This window comes from Rousettus aegyptiacus, unplaced genomic scaffold (assembly GCF_014176215.1).
Source record: "Rousettus aegyptiacus isolate mRouAeg1 unplaced genomic scaffold, mRouAeg1.p scaffold_m13_p_2, whole genome shotgun sequence".
NCBI classification, from domain to species: domain Eukaryota; kingdom Metazoa; phylum Chordata; class Mammalia; order Chiroptera; family Pteropodidae; genus Rousettus; species Rousettus aegyptiacus.
In genome coordinates, this window is record NW_023416295.1 from 134,172,439 (window position 1) to 134,186,802 (window position 14,364).

Consider the following 14,364-nt stretch of genomic DNA (forward strand, 5'->3'; position numbering starts at 1 on the left):
ATCCAGGAAATACTATACTTCTTAAGAGGCCTTTTTTTTTTTAAGAGAATTGTTTTCAATATAAAGAAAAAACAATACAGTACTCTGAAAATGGGTGGGGTGAGAAAAGTTGGAAGAATACAGAAGAAAAAAAAATGAGAAAACATTTTATTTTAGTGCACTCTCTCCCCAAAGTGTATGGGACCTACTGAAATAGAAATTCCAGAGTTATTTTGGTTGCATGGTCAGTTTTCACAGTTTTTATTTAACAAGTGTGTATCCGGTGCCTTTTATGTGCTAGGCACAGTTCTAAATGTTTTGCATTTAGTCATTTAATTCTCATAACAACCCCGGGAGTCGTTACCACTCCTTTACTCAGGCACAGGACAACTGAGTTACGTGTCCAAAATCACGCCAGGAGTAAGTGGCAGGGCTGGGACTCAAACCCAAGCAGCTTGTTCCAGAATCTGTGCTCTCAGCCACTCTATAAACCTCCTCTAGAGCCATTTACGGATCTTAAAAAAAGAAACACTTTCTCCTCCCTGCAATTCTAAACTCTCAAAGTCTCATCCACTCCCTGCCCCACTTCTCTAACCAAATAGCCTGGTTTTTCTGGCCTACAACTTGGCTTACAGTTAATTAGTAGTTGGAAAACTCTCGTGGTTGATTCGCAACAGGTTCAATGAATCAACTGAAATTCTTCACGGATTTTAGAGTTCATATTTTTCTTGCTTGGTAAATGTTGCAGAGAGACATTGCTGGCCTTATATGTAAAGGTGACTTTGACTGGAAAAGAAATGAATTATTTATTTTAGTTAGCTGTGAGTCTATTATTAGTAAACTCCATTATTTCATTTATTCCATTTTATATCTTACAGTTTCTCTCACGCATTTTTCAAAACTGATTAATATATGCTTCAAAAATAATCAAGGTAAGAGGCCTATATAAAAACCACAGCTATGACCCTGAAAAATTACCATCTATATCATGAATAGTTGGTGAATTAAAGTGTGCCTAACAATATGCGGCCAGGTTACTGGGTTTGCAAAGCTTCCCCAGTCAGAGATGATGAACCAAGTATTTTCTCCTTTATTCGTCTTCTGATGAGTCACAACCTTTGTCTAGCCACTGTATGCTCTTTCTATGCCCATCCTTTAAACCTTGGTGCTTCTCTGGCTTTGGTCCTCAGGCCTCTTTTCCTCTCATCTCCCTATTGAACTCATTCAGTCTTATAACTTTACTCTCTATTCCAAGCAAGGCCAGTTTATGGGCATACAAACAGTTCATTCACACAGGGTCCCGCATTTAGAAGGGCTTAATACTTGGTTTCTTAATGCTCTGTGGTTGCCAGCTTAAAATTCTGAATGATTTTTTTTATCTTTGAATTTTTGTTTCATAAGTAAAATTCAAAGAGACAATGGAGTGTGCTTGAGTTCACATGCAGTCCTGCCTCTCTGGGATGGGTTCTCAGTGCCAGCTCCCCCGATTCCCTGGCACCTCAGCCCTGTCCACCTTCCCCTTCACCACACTCAGGACCAGGACCACTAGAACCAGGGGGGACCTAGGCAAGGGAAGGTCAGGGTCATGTGTATGCACCCATGTTGTCTTAGAGTGAGGAATAGTGACAGCTGTTCCTGCTCTGGACTGGCAGTGCCACAGTGTACCCAGCGGGCGACCCTGGGGATGGCCCTCTTGTCCACCACCTATTTGAGTGTATCCTAGTAGGGAAGTTGCAGTCTCTTGGAGGTTGTCCCTCCAATCTTGTTTGTGCACAGTGTCTGTGGGAAGGGGAGATACCTGGCTCAACTCCCCCACCCTCAGCCAGAGCATGGTCTCTCAGTCCTACAAACTGGTGAGAGGGGGACCTGGCAGTTGGTGGACTTCACGTGCTCTTTGAACAAAGGATCCTGCATTTTCATTTAGAGTCTTAGGCAGAAAAAAAAGCAAATGCAAAAGTCCTGAGGAAACAACAGTGATTATCCCCAAATTTAGCAGCTTGGAACAACAATGAACATGTATCATTATACAGTTTTTGTGGGTTGGGAATTTGGGAACAGCATAGTCAAGGGGTCTGGGATGCATTCTCTTGAAGTTATAGTCAAGATACTGGCCAGGCCTGCAGTCACCTGAAAGCTTTGCAGGTTTGAGATCAGCTTTTTAGTTCACTCTCAAGTGGTGCTGTTTATCAGGAGCACAGTTCCTTCCTCATGGGCCTGGCCGCAGACTGCTTGAGCATCCCTAGGACGTGATACCGACTTTCCTTGCAAGAGGCAATCCAAGAGGGTGAGTAGATGGAAGCAACATCCTTTGCAACCTAGACTTGGAAGTCACAAATGTCATTTCTGCCATTGGTCACACAGGTCAGTTCTACTCACTATGGGAGGAGCTTATACAAGAGCATGAACACCAGAGGCAAGGATCTTTGGGAGCCATCTTGGAGTCTGGCTACCACACATCTCCACTGTCCTGGTTCTGATACATACTACTGTTTAAAAAAAAAAAAAAATGAAACAACAGGGCAAAATGGGGTCACTCTTGCTAAGCCGTAGCACCAAACCAAAATGTAATAACTAACCTAATTGCAGTGTCAGCCTCTCTCCCAGGAGTGAAATTTCAAACCAACCAATCTGGAATTTCCTGGTCGACATTAGTTAGGTATCCTGCCTGATAAGACCTCCTGCCTTCCCTTAAGGGAAGGTGACTTTGTCTGAGATAACCCACTCTTTTAACTTTCTTATCCCACTTCTTTCTGTCTATAAAAACCTCCTACTTTATACAACTCTTTGGAGCACCCTTCTAGTTGCTAGACGGGATGCCGCCTGATTAGTAAAGCCAATTAGATCTTCAAATTTATTCAGTTGAATTTTGTTCTTTAACATCATCATCATTTTTTATTTGTAGTTACTGAGAACTAACTATATGCTGGCCACTAATCTGGGTATTGGGGATTCAACAGTGAAACCAAAAGCAAAGATAGACGATAGCATCCTTGCCCTATGACTTTCCATTCTAGTGGATAGAGATGAACAACTAAGTACATGTCAAAAGTGATGGGCACTAGTGAGAAAAAAATGAAGCAAGGCAGGAGTGGTAGAGACCAATGGTTGGGAGAGGAACTTTATGCAGAGAGGTTAGATAAGGTGACATTTTAACAGCGAACTGAAGGGAGTGAGGAGATAAGACATGTAAGTCCCTGAGGGAACAGAGTTTTAAGGAGAGGGAAATGTAAGTACAAATGCCTTAGGACAAACATGCTTAATGTCTTCAAGAAAAGCATAGAAGCCATGGTGACTGTGGCCTAGTGACAGAGGAGGAGAGTGGCAGGACATTGGGATTGGTGGGGGATGGGGAGAGCTGCAGATCACTTTGGGCCATCAGAAGGACTTGGGCTTTTAGTCTGAGTAATATGGAAAGGCTGTGGAAAGTTTTGAGTAAATGAGTGTCATAACTTATATTTTGAAAGGATCTTCCCTAATACTTTATGAAAAATAGACTAGACTGTAGAAGAGCAAGTCTAGAAGCAGGAAGGCCAGTTGGGAGACTCGTTCTTTCTTTTAGAAAAGAAATGGTGGTCTTGAACCAGAGTGGTGGTAGTAGATGTGGGTAACAGATATGATTTGAGAAAAGAATTTCTGATGCACTGGACGTGGGTATGAGAACAAAAGGGAGTTAAGGGTGACTCCAAGGTTTTGACCTGAGCAACTAGAAGAGCAGAGTTGCTGTTTTTGAGACAAGGGAGACTATAGGAGTGTAAGGGGTGTTTGGTTTCTGGACCTGTAAATTTGAATTTTGGATTAGACAACCATGTGGAAATGTCCAGCGGTTGTGAGTCTAGAGTTTGGAGGAGAGCTCTGCACTGGAGATGGTAAACTCAGCACGGGAAAAGACTGCTGGGAAGGTTAATCTATATAAAGAGAGAAGGTCCAAGAACTGAGCATGGGGAAAATAAGGAACAACCAGCAAAGAAGGCTGAGAAGGAAGCAGTGTCCAGTCAGGAATGAAGAACAATAAAAAAAGGTGAAGTTAAATGTTTTCAAAAAAGGAGGAAACGATGTCCTGTGACAAATGAATCAGATAAGGTGACTTAGTAAAGACTTCAAATTTTCTGGTAGCTAAAGTAGTTTTCTTCAGTTATGAAGAGAAATGGTCATTGTATTTAGCAGTGGAAGGTCATTGGCAACTTCAGCAGTTTCAGAGGGGTGGCAGGGGACAAAAGTCTGGAACAGGTTCTTCATTACGTTTTTTCCAACACAACCAAGCAATTCTCTAATTGTCTGTGGACACTGAGTGTCCTACAATTAATTAAAATCTACACTCTCTGCCTCAAGATAGCATCCAATTCCCCAGATTAAGGGCTCAGCCCCACAAATGCACCAGCTCCACCACTTCAGACACCAATCACAAGTACAGACTGTCACCCGTGCTTCTGACTGATGAGATGTAGACTGGAAAGTCCCACGACCCCAGCTCAGGTTTGATTGATTTGTTAGAGTAGCGCATAGGACTAGAGAAACAGTTACTTATATTTATCAGTTTATTAGAAAGGCTTTTATAAAAGATGCAGATGAAGAGGTACCCAGTGAGAGATCTGGAAGGGTCCTGAGTGCAGAAGCTCCTGTTCCCATGGAACTGGGATGCACCACCTTCTCAGCATGCGGATGTGCTCACCAACCCAGAAGCTCATCAAATCTTGCTGTTTAAAAGTTTTGATAGAGCTTAATCTGCTTTCCCCTTCTCAGAGGTAGAGTGGGCTGAAAGTTCCAACCCTCTAATCACCTGGTGGCCAGCCCCATCCCGAGCCTGTCTAGGGGCACCATCCTAAATCACCTCATTAGCATAAACTCAAAAGGGGCTACTTATGAAGGAAGAAAGATACTCCTATTACTCAGAAAATTCCAAAGGTTTGAAGAGGTTTGTCTCAAGAACTGGGGACAAAGAATATATTTTTTACTAAACCACATATTCACAGGAGAATGGAAGAAAAGGAAGTGGTAACAATAACTATGGGCAACTCCTTTGAGGAGACCTGAAACTCTCTGAGACCCAAGAACATATATATCCATCTTCACTTAGATTCTAACAGGCAGCTAAAATTTAACGTCCAAAACCGAACTGCTGACCTTCCTTCCAAACCCTGCTCTACTCATAATCTTTTCATTTCAAATAATCAAAACTCCATCCTTTTGACCCCAAACCCTGGAGCCATCTTTGACACCTCTTCTTCTTATATCCACCCTATCTACCCTATCAGCATATTCTTTTAAGTCTATTTTAAAAATATACCTAGAATTGGACCACTACACAGCAGCTTCGCCACTAACATATCATCTGTGACATCATCATCTCTCACTTGGATTATTTTCCTTTCTGGTTTTCCTGCTTCCACTTTTGTCCTTCTACAGTTCATTCTCAACGCAGTGGCCAAAGTGAGGTTTTTAAACCATAAGTCAGATCATATTACTCTCCACTCAAAGTATCGACAGCTCCCTACACTAACTACAGGAAAACCTAAGGTATTTGCAAAGCCACGCTATTTAAGTTGCAAATGTCCAGTCACCTCATATGGTTGTACAAGATATTTACTCTACACAGATGCCGGTCAAGAGGAATAAAATGAGGCCTGAAATCTAGCTCAGGCTCTGCCTGTCAGATTAAGTGACTTGGTGCAAGGATCTGTCTGTACAAGGTTCCATACAGGTTGTCAGCAACCCTAGACACCCCTACACATGCACTCCCCATTGTTTGTATTTTGCCTGATTTTCTCCTTATCATCATTTGTTTACTTACTCTGTTTATTATCTCTCTTCGTCAAATAAAAATGAGTTCCAAGAGAGCAGTGCTTTTGTCTTTTGTTCATTACCATATCCTCAGCACATAGTAGGCACTCAATAAATATTTATTGAATTGAATTGAGTTTTTCTGGTAAGGATAGTGGATAAATGCACTAGTAGGTAGTAGAGTATGTGGGGCCAAGAGAAGGAAAGGTTATAATGTGGGAGAGAGAAGGGAACATTGCTGTCATAATATTGTTGGGTAAGTGAAAGTGATGAGCTCCAGTACACCATGGAGATACTGGCCATAAAAAGCAGGATAAATTTCCCATCGGGAAAAACAGAGGGAAGATATAGTATATGGATATAGGTGCAGGTACCCTGGAAAATGTATTGGTAGGAGCTGTGGAAGCTATTTCTCCCTCCAAATGTTTATTTTAAAACTTCCAGACATATAGAAGAGTTGAAAGAATAGTGTGAGAGAGACATATATATTCACTGCCAAGCTTCAAACAATTGTGAATATTTTGTGATATTTAATTTATCTGTTTGTTTCCCTGTATATATTTCTTTGAATAATGCTAATATGGCAGACCTCATGACATGTCATCCCTACATAAATTACATATGCACATCTAAGAGATTTAAGAATGTTTCCTTTATACCAACTAATACCAACTAATCCATTTCAAGCCTGAGTCTTTAACGGCCAAGGCTTTTCATACAAGCAATTGAACTATATTCCTCAACATTTTCCCTAATGAGTTTGCCTTTTTCAAGAGACCAGAATGGTTGTGGATAATATTCTCCCCCAGATACTGTTGTTCAATGTCTTTATTTCCTGTAAACTGGACATTAAATCAGAGCCTTAATTAGATTCAAGTTAAACAATTTTGAGCAAAAATCCATCACAGAAGATGCTGTGTTTTTCATGTGGCATTACAGCAGGAAGTGTACACTGGCAGATTTTACCACCATTATTTAAGTTCGATCACTACGCTACATGACAAATACCAGATCTTTCCATTAAGTCAGAGTTTGAACCTGGGCAGTCTGACTCCAGGATCTGCACCTCCTACTACTTTGTAATATTGCCTCTGTGGGTAAAAGAACAGGGCTCAATAACCAATAGTATTTACACAGGCAGCAAGACTGGATTTAAAAGCTGATTGGTCTGCCCACTCCATGAAAATGATGTTTCAGTTTAGGATCTTCAAAAAGATTCTTGCTGTACCTTCCTGATGAAAGCAAACTCCTTCTTCTTCTGTTCTCTATATACTGAGAAAAAGACAAATGAATTTATTGGCTTACTACCAGGGCTGGGTTGATTTGCTTCAGTAAAAAGATAACTCAGATTTTAGCTGATTTTCCAGTTTACATTTTGATTTTCCAGTTTACATTTTATTGTCATTCCCAAAGACTCATCTTTTGTATGAGTAAATAAAATGGAAAAGTGGTCTTCAATGTGGGCATTAATCTTTGATTCTATGATAACCTGGGTTCTGAAGAAAGAGGATTTTAATAATGGGAAGGCAGAAACTTGAGATACAAATTTCTTTTTAAAGGAAGAGTTTAGGACAGATCACCTAAAGACCTGCTTGAAAGCAATGAACTAATCCAGGTAATTTTTTGGTTACTGAATTTTCAGAGTTAAAGTTTTTGTTTCTATTTTGCTAGGGAAGATTGACAAAACACACACACACACACACACACACAGACACACACACACACACAGACACACACAGCCCCTCTACTTGAAGAGTTTGAAATAAAGTGAATAAAATGCCTCTTCTGATGGTAGTCACCAATGCTCTGATGCAGGGCTGCTTTACTTTCTTGCATTGGCAGAAGGATCATGGCAAAAATTAGGATTAGAACTACCAACGCTGCTGGATTAGATTAGAGCCAGTGTCAGGATAGCTAGGTTAGCAGTGGGCAGGATGCTTTTTTGAAAAAGAGACTTTCCTACTTGATGTTTTGTTTTCTTATTTACAAAATTGAGTGGAGGCCAAAATTGAGCTTTGTCATTAGCTGGTCCTCAATTGCTGTACAAGATGGAAAATGTCAAATTCCTCCAAAGTGTTCACTTGTCCAGTTCAATATTATACAATCTAAGTCATTGCTGGGACAGATTGGTGGGGAGTTGGCTGGAGAAGAGGGCAGCGTGGATTTCTATAACACAATCTCAACGTTATTTTGATTTTAATTCTGCTTTTAAATATATATAATACTTTGCAAAGGATGGTGAGGTCAGGGAAAAAATGACGCGAGGGTCTCACACTTACAAAGAGATTAGAGATAATTTCCTATAATAACTAGAGCAGTAGATGAGGGAAGTGAACAAACCACATCAAGGTATGAGTCCCCATTGTGCTTGACTTGCCATACGGACTTCATTTTCATTAGCATTTGACTCACAAATAATTTTGTGAGTGAAAGTAAAGTAAAATCTCCTTTTCTAGAACATCGCTATATATTTTTATAATCAACAGAAGGAGCATGTTTTTATAGCTGTAGTCATCTCACAGAATTATCTAAGCCTTCTTGGCTTCTTTTGTCTCACTTACTGAGACCATATGACCTGCAAATTTGAAAATATGTACTATCTGACCCCTTACAGAAAGTTTGCCAACCCAAGGGTTGTACTGTCCCTTGACTGAACTTTTAAAGGATGTATTATACTTCTGAGATGGAGCTGTTTCAGCAGGTAAACAATCCATACAGATGGGTATTTATAAAGAACTACTTATTTTTGTGTAGGTTTCCATTCGTTGTGTTTAGCAATTACACATTTCCCCTTACGCGGCCATAGGTTGTCATGGAATAAATCACAAAAGACTTCATAGAATTAGCAGGCTACGCAGAGTGAGTGCCCTGTAGGAATATCTTTGGTTGAGTCAGGACAGACATCAAAATGGTGCCTACGAATGGAGCCGTGAGTCCAGCTCAACATTAAATTTATCTCCCAAATTGTCCCTGAGGCCCCTCAATATTTGGGGGCAAAAGGGTCAAATACTTGGGTCTCTGCTCTTTCTTCCAGGCCTGGGTGGCATTGGATCCTGCCAGGTCGTTTCTCAGTCACCCTGGCAGGTAACACGCATGCCACCTTTCCTCTGCTCGCTCACTTTCCTGGCACAGATTCTGGTCGGCAATGCTGATCTCGGTACTCCATATGCCGTACAGGGCCAGCCCTCCTTTGGGTGTGTTCCGTTCTGTTTTGTCCACAGACTTATTCGGGAATCCCGTCAGCTTCTCCGTGGTGATGGTCCCATTCGGTAACTTCTGCTGCAGTCCTGGGCTGCAGTCTTTAAGATCTCTAAGACGCTGTGCTAGGTATGCCCACTTTCCTTCCTCGGGGTTTTATTAGGGCAGTAACTCCGTGCAGACACCACTGGTTTGTTTTCATTGGCACCTCTGCTTGAATATGGCCATGTGGGGAGGCAGTGGTGGGGACAGGAGACCTGGGGTGAGTGTGGTGCACCTAGCTGAGAGTGGAACAGACTGCACACTGAAAGATTTTTTTAATTGTGGTAAAAACACATAACAAAATTTACCATCTTAACCATTTCTAAGTGTACCGTTCAGTAGTGTTACATATATTCACATTATTGGGCATCAGATCTCCAGAACATTTTCATCTTGCAAAATTGAAACTCTGTACTCATGGAACAACTCCCATTTCCACCTCCCTTTACCCCCTGGAAACCGCCATCCTATTTTCTGTTTCTATGAGTTTGACTACTTTAGATATCTCACATACATGAAATCATACAGTATTCGTCTTTTTGTGACTGGCTTATTTCATTTAATATAATGTCCTCGAAGTCCAGAAACTATCATTTGATCGTTTGTTTCCTCGATAGACTAGAAAATAAAGGTCATTAATAGGGAATGAGAACATGGAGGGACGTTTAAGCAGAGAGAAATTTTAGAATAGTTATCCAGGATGGCCGGAGAGTATATTGACTAGGGAAATAGCATAGGATCATACCAAAGTCCCACAGGAGGTTATAAATTTAAAGTTAAACTTGTCAGCATGGTCATATATTTTTTTCTAGGCACATTTCACTACTCAGGTCCATACATCAAATAGGGGGACATGACTATGACGAGGGTAGGGTATTGCCAGGTAAGGTCAACAGACGGAAAGAAGGGGAGGGAGCTGATGACATAAACAAGGGAATGCTTTTAACAGTGTACTACAGGATCCAAAGGATAGAGCAGTCAGGATGTGACTAAAAAAAAAATGATAAGATCAGAAAGTTGTATATTCTGATAGTGTGGAATTACTGGAATTGCTGGAGCTATTTCTCACCTGGATTGCTGCTGAAGCCTCCTTATTGGTTTCTTATCCTTTTCAATTCATTCTCCCTGCTGTGATCTCGACATAAAAATCTGATGGAATGACTCCTTTCAAATTCTCCAAGGGCTTCCCTTGCACTGTGGATAGTGTCTAACCTTTTCATCACTTGAAGTCCTGTCTGTATCTTAAGCCTCGATCGCAACACTTTCTCAGTATTTTTAATGCCGCCAGCACCTTCAGTTGAGGTTTCATTCTCTACCATACTACCACAACTTTGAAAGTGCTGTTCTTTTGATCTGGACAACTTCTCCATCTTGAACTGGCTTTCACTTATCCATTAGGTCTCAGCTTAAATTTCACTTCCTCCTGGAAGACTTCCCTGATGTTCCCCAGTTTATACTGAATCTTCTGATACAATACTTGCAGAGCATCTTGCATTTTCCTATTTTACATTAATACGCCTTACCGTTAATGCCTATTTACTTGGAGAGGGGGACCTTGTATGAATACCTTACCCTATGTATGAAGCATCTGAAAGTTTGTAAAAAATTTAAATCCTTCTTGAAAGTTACCCTATTTCTTCCTTCTTGAAACTCTTCTTCTCTAGGCTTCCAGGACATCTCACTCATCTGATCCCCTCCATGCCCATCAGCCACTCCTCCTCTACCATGCTCTAGCCTTCTAATCTATCTCTCCCCACCACACTCCACACTTTCTTGAGGTTATTTTACTCAGTCTCATGATTTTAAAATATCACCTATATCTTGATAACCCCTAAATCTATCTCTCTAACCTGGACATCTTTTGTGTGTTCCAGATTCTTGTATTCAAATGTCTATTCTATATTGCTGCCTGGTAAAACAGATTTATTATGATCACCGAAACATCATTACCCAAGTTGTCTCTATTTAGTGTATAGCAACTATGGCAGATTATATTTTATAAAGATACCTGCACCAAAATACTTATCCTATTTCTCATGCTCTTCTTACGATGTGACCAACACTGTTCCTACTGAAACGTGAGTACTGTGTTTTCTCTCCATGGCTCTGGGTAGGGTTTGTGACTGCCCTGATCAGTGGAGTACTGAAGAAGCAACGCCTTGTGACTTCTGAGACTGGGTCATAGAAAAGATAGAGTTCCCCCTGCTCGACTCTCTATCTCTTTCAACATGCTTACCTTTTGAAGCCACATGCCATGTTGTGAAAAAGCTCAGATCACATGGAGAGGCCACATGTACATATTTCAGCTGACAATCACAGGTAAGGACTAAGCTGACAACCATCGTTAACCATTATACATGTACATCGAATGGGCCTTCAAATGGTTCCAGCCTCTAGCCTTTGAGCCTTCCAGCTGAGGCTCCAGACTTAGAACAGAAAAAAGCCATCTCTGCTGTGACCTGTCTGAATTCCTGACTCGCAGAAACCACAAGAAATGATAAGTGATTATGTTTGGGGGAATTTGTTACACAGCACTAGATAATTAATATAGTTTAACAGCTAGTCACTTACTCAGGCCAAAACTTTAGGTGTCATTCTTCATGCATTTTTTTTCTCATATCACTATCCAATATAGTCAACAAGTCTGGTTCACTCTATGTCTAAAACACATATACATCTTACCCCTTCTGATCTCCCATGATACACCTGATCCAAGTAGCCATCATCTATGGCTAAAGCAATCAGCAATCCCCCAATAGATCTTCCTGGCTTTCCTCTTTACCCTTTAAAGCCCATTCTCCATTCAGTGGCTAAAGAAGTCTTACAAAAATCTTTATCTGAATATGTCCCTTCCCTGCTTAAAAGCTGCCATGACTGAGGAAATTTGAACACTCCATAGATGTTTGAAAATATCAAGTAATAACTGAATTTTTAACGTGTGATATAGTATTGTAGTTAAAAAAATTTTTGATATGCATATAGAAATCTTTATAAATGAAATGATATGATTTCTGGGATTGTTTCAGGATAATCTAGAGAGAAGGAGAGTAGATAGTGGTATCGATTGAACAAGGCTGCTCAGGAACTGAAGACTGCCAATGTTAGGTGATAGGGAGGGGGTCAGTACACCATTCTCTCTATTTTTTGTATATTTTAAATTTTATTCTTTAAAAAAGGAAAAAAGCTCTAGTCTTTTTCTCTTTTGTTCCCTTCTATTCCCTTATTTTTTTTTTTTTCATTAAAAATGTGTATTGGTTTTCTTCCTTTTCCTTCCTTTATTTCAGCCATGGCTGGTGGAGCTGAGCAGGTGGTTTTGGCAAGTGGGGTGGGGCATTCCAAGGTTGGGGAAGTGGTAGTGGGGTTAAAAGATGGGTTACATAAAGGAGAAATGAGCAAGTAAGTAAATAAGTTACAAATATGGAAAGAAAGAAGGCTAGAAAGAGTCTTGAAGTTTTGACTAGAATTGTAGATACTAAAGAAATAATGGTATTTTAAAATATATATACCTAGCTGGCTATAGAAATAGATGCAGATACATGTTATATGTGTGCGTTATATACGTATGGTGCATGCATGCGTGTATGTATGGATGGATGGATGGATGAATGGATGGATGGATGGATGGATGGATGGATTTCTTATCTCTGCCTTACTCTGAGAGGGACTAGAAATAATAACATCCTAATAGCTATGACCACACTTAGCATTAAGATCTTGGTTTCTAAATGCCGTTTTTCACTAAAAAGAACTAGGGCTTTGCGGAGAAATGGCTGATTCCCAGGCTGAGGGAGGGGAAGTACAAGAAAAGCCTGGAACATTTTCTTGGGCCAGAAAGTAAAAAAGGGCTTTAAAAATGATGAAGACCTGTCAAAAGGACACATGCGGTATCCTGAACGGTTCCCACTGGTCAAATCTGGGATAATTTGAGCATCTAAAGAAATAATGAAGTGACCAATTATAATCCACTGAATATAATAGGAATCCACGAGTCCACACAGATACAAATGAACAAATGGATGAAAGAAGGAACGAATGAATGAACGAATGAACAGGGTAAAAGGGAAAATTTTCTTACATTCGAATGGAACTAATAAAAGTTGAAGGAATGATGAAATTAGGAACTCGCCACTCAGCAACCATCATGAAAATGATTCAGACATGAAGCATCAGTGGATGCTAAAATTAGCGGCGAAAGTTTATTGAGCAGTGAGGTATTCATATAGCCTCTAGCTTTTCCCCCATGAAAAAATTTATTACAAAGGTAAAAAATAATTATTTACAGTGGAGAAATCTTATAGAAATCTTGATCAAAATTAATATCACTGGAAATGGAACAAATTAACATCATGTGCCTTTTGATGGCATACTAAGAAGAATATAGTATGACTTCTGTGAAATTTCTAGCCAACAGGCATATCCTAAATCTAATCATAAACAGTCCTCAGAGAAATCCAAATTAAAGGGCATTCTATAAAACAATTTGCCTGCAATCTTTAAAAATATCTAGTCTCAGAAGACAAGGAAAGACTGAGGAACTATTCCAGATTGAAGATTAAAGAGAAGACAATTAAATGCAACCCATCATTCTATATTGATTAGACCCTGTACCAAAGGGGAAAAGAAAAAGTTCCATAAAGGATATTATTAGGATAATTGTAGAAATTAAATGAGATCTCTTAGTTGATAAGTTTGTATCAATATCAATTTCCTAATTTATACAGTTGTACTATGGGTTTGTAGGGGAACCTGGGTAGAAGCTATATGAATGTTCTTCGTATATTCTTGCGTAATCTCTGTGACTTTGAAACTGCTTCAGAATAAAAGGTAAAAACAAATAAAAATAAATAAATAAACCCCAAACGAAAGTCGCCAGTGGCTTACTATTGAACCTAGCTCGGTAAACATGTCCTCTCACGTGGTCCTGCCAGCCCTGCCTTCATCTCCAACCACTCTCCCCTTATGTGAACCTCCAGCCACCTTTGTCGTCTTTCGCTTCCGTGCACCCCGCCAAATGGGTTTCCATGTCACGGTCTTTGCATCTGCTCTTCTTCCTCGAAAGATTCCACTCAATCTTTTCGAGGCTCCTTCCCCCTTTTCACTCAGGTTCAGCTCAAATGAGTCGCATTAGGCTTTTTTATTTTCTTCACTGCATTCGTAATACTTTCATACTTGTTTTCTTGTTTGTCGCCTGCCTTTCTTCAGTAAATGTTCACTGAGGACAAGGACATTGTCTCTTCACCCCCATATACCCAACAGCTAGGGCACTGCTTGGTGAATAATCAGTGCTTATTAAGTACTGCTGTCTGACTGATTTCATAAACATTTGTTGAATTAATGACATATTAAGTCTATAAAGAAGCCTTTTAG